A 3,764-nucleotide genomic window follows, 5' to 3' on the forward strand; every position below is an offset into this window, starting at 1 on the left:
GATTCAGCTTATCCTCCAACAGAGGACTTCAAACGAAGGTCTTCAAATACGGCAACTCATGTTAGCCGTACGATAGGATACCGAAGTCGCTATTGGTGTCATATCTGAAGGCTAAACTGATGTCTAGACTGAACCTGTTTGTCAAAGAGGTGCTGGACGAGGAACGGCGCTCATCCACCTTAAAAAGTCCGCGATGGGGGATCAACTCCTTCTTTGACACTCTCAACCAGTTCAGCAGCTCGCGTTCGATGTGATGTCCTCTGACACGATATCCTATATTCCCAAAGTGTAAGGTACGATGGTTCGGAGACATCATTGCTTATAGACAAGTTCTTTTCAGAGTCGAAACCCTGACTCATTTGACTTTGCAAGCGAACTTCTCTTTATTGTTAAAGTACACGTATGTGCTGTTTGCAGGGGGAGTGGCCGAAGGCGGGAGTACCGGCAAGCTAACCCGGTTCGGTGGCTGGATCTGTGGGACGATACTACTGTATCCAAAAAAGTAAGACCAATTTTAAATTTAAATCGTCTGAGTAAATCACACAGTAAAACCTAAAGTTAGCAACATTTTGACAGCCATCTGTTACAAATTGACAGAAACCTTGCTGGTTTTGCTAAAAGATATTTCGGGCCTAAAACCTGCATAGTTTGGGCTAACGCTAAAACAACTCAATTTCTTTGAAAAAGAGTACTCATTATTTGTGACGTTATCGCCAAAAAAATCGATGCATTTCTTTCCATAACCACCCTTATTCGCTTGATTACGCATTATGTGATTTCTGTCTGTTTCTGAAACTCACAAGGTCACTGTGGAGAAATCATTTTGAGATGATCGAAGAAATCCAACGTCAATCGTTATGCGGTACGCCTAAACAGAAGGCGACTTCAGTTCTCGTTTGAAGGGTTCGAAAATACGTTGGCGTAAGTGTATTTTGTCCGAAGAGGTTTACTTTGAATGTGAAGAAATAGATTTACAACTAGTCGGGAAACCGGAAGATGGACGCTTCAGGTATGAAAGGTTTTGTGTATTTCTTTTATAAAGATATTTGAATGTGAATTTGTCCCATTAGTACGTAACACGTAATATACGCATATATTATGTGAGAATATTCACTTTCGGGTGATATTGACATTCAAAATCTTGAATTTCCCAAGAAGTGACAACTTTTACCTATTATAACTTTGTTAGTAATAATGCGATTTCCGCCAAGCGTGGCAGGATTAAACTCAATATTATAGCCTAGGGGGGTTCTGAAGCCAATCACTGAAAATTATAGTAATACACTATTTTTAACGTTATTTGAAGAAATATCAGTGTGGAAGGAGGCCTCTTGATTTTTTTCATATTTTCGGTTGGGCAGTTTTTGAAAATGGCCCCGTTAAATAATTGATCACTTTCGACCCCCCACATTCTCCGCCTTTCCAACAGATGCCAAAACTAAGAGAACCTTCGGAAAGTACTAACCGATACCTTTCGTTTCATACCCCACATGAATATATTTAGTGAAAAAAAAATTTACACCCGCCTTTTGCATGTATATAGACCTGCCCTTGAATTCCACGTAACAGGATGTAACCTACTGTACGCGTGAGCGTTCACAGTTCCCCCCTTTCCAAACTTGGTGTCAATCCCTGTTACAGTCTACGAGAAAAATGAGTGTGACGGACAGACAGACAGACAGTAAACCGATTTTAATAAGATTTTGTTTTACACAAAACCTTAAAAACGAATAATAAACTGGTCTTATTTTTTATATACCGTAGCTGAACCGGACTGAAACTCCGGGCACTCTGATTTTAGAAATTGAGCTGTTTCCTGCAGACAAACCGATATTTTTGGATCATTTTGATGATGTAACAAGATATCGTCCTGCGGGAGAAAAACATATGATAATCGTCTCAGCAGAGTGCAACTATGAATGACCCTGAAATGTAAATTTGATGTCCTTAAATAACTAGCCTCCCCCATAATTTCGCCCTAAAACTAAACTTCTTCAGCTTACCTTCCTCCAGCCAAGCTACCATTAAATCTTTTAATAAAAACATTCTCTCGGAATCACACAATCCATCTAAATTCCGAAATCCGTTTGATCTGACCGTAAAATCTCGTAACTCGTTCCTTTTGCTCTCATATTTCCGTGTAGCTTGTTTCTTTATTTGTTAGAAAAATACGACATTATACACTGAATTTGAGGATATCTCTGCGCGGCCGAGCTTGCATCCCACCCCGTCTAGCCTGTCGCCAGGACATTCGCACACACGACGCGAATATACACACATATATAAAACTCAAACAATAATCTTCGACAAGGCAAATTCAACAAGTAAACATGCTCATATTTATGTTAAGAATTTAGAAAATGTTTGTGTTTGAGTATATGTCGAGGGTGTTTGTCTGACAAATTGGAAAATATAAGAGAGCTCCTATTCAATTGTGAGTAGTATTCTTCAATTTTTTCCTTCGGTTCGTATTTTTCGTCCTGTCGCTCCTAGGACGAGAGAAAGGACCAAGTTCGTTTACGTTTATTTTTCGGATTCTGTACCAGTGTAAGCTGCTGCTGTTATTGCTTGTCAATTGAAGAGGCAATAATGGTCATATTTTATTCGTTTGTCCTGTGTGAGAAAAGGACGAGTTTGGCATGCAAGGAATATTTACAACAAAAGGAGCTTTATGGCGGTAAGTAATGCACTAGTTATCCTACCTTTGTAGCTTGGAGACTCTATCAGCTTTTTCTCAATAAGCTCTGGGATAGAAAAATGTAAGACGATTTGGAATACAAGCGTATTTATGTATCTTGGAGAAAACAAAACGTAGATCGATATCCATTTGTTTAAACACAAGGAGCAAAAAGCATCATAAGAATTTATTTAATTTATTAGATCCCGCTTCCTCTTCCACTTACGAGAGCTAGTGAGATCACAGTTGAGTCTAAGTTGCCGGCGAAATATGTCAGAAAGTAGAGCCTGCAGCTGGAACGTTTGTGATTAGCTGGTTGATGGTCAAAGGCCGTCGTTCTTTCCAACGGCTCTGAAGCATGGGATAATACCCTTAACAAGCAGACCTACTGTAACGCCTAGCGCAGGTTCGACGGTGTAGAGCTTTGCAAGTAGGGCCTGTCTATTGCATTTATTCGGAGCCAGTGGTTTGACGGTAGCGTGAGTAATTCAAGTTGTTCTTCACAATATGCAATCGAGATCTAACATGTATATGGTATCTTGGGAAATGTGGCCGTGAGGAGAGGGCTCGCACTCTCAAGCGGGAATGCAGTGAGATTTATTACTGCCCAACTCAACCACTAAGTGGGCACAGGTATTTTTGGTCTTACCTGAATAGAATCACACTCGTTCGACCGTATTCTTTGCAAAGAGGTCACTAATAATGTCTGCATTCCCTGTCGTACGGAAGGTCGCGGTTTAAATCTCGCTGGTGGCAGTAGGATTTGTATCGTGATTTGACGTCGGATACCAGTGGACTTAGCTGTGAATGAGTACCTGAGTCAAATCAGGGTAGTAATCTCGGGCGAGCGCAACGCTGACTGACACTTTGCCTCCTAAAGTATTCTGTGGTGTACCGTTACGGTCTTGAATGAAGTGCTCTAACACACTTCAAGGTCCTGATCCAATATGGATTGTTGCGCCAACGATTATTATTTAACTGACAGGGGCAAATGCAAGCCTAATGGTTGAGGCGAATGAAAATGGATTTTGCACGAAATTAGCGGGACAAAGACTAACTGATCGATTGACAGCACAACAGCTGGACT

This window comes from Hermetia illucens, chromosome 2, assembly GCF_905115235.1.
Source record: "Hermetia illucens chromosome 2, iHerIll2.2.curated.20191125, whole genome shotgun sequence".
Classification (NCBI taxonomy): domain Eukaryota; kingdom Metazoa; phylum Arthropoda; class Insecta; order Diptera; family Stratiomyidae; genus Hermetia; species Hermetia illucens.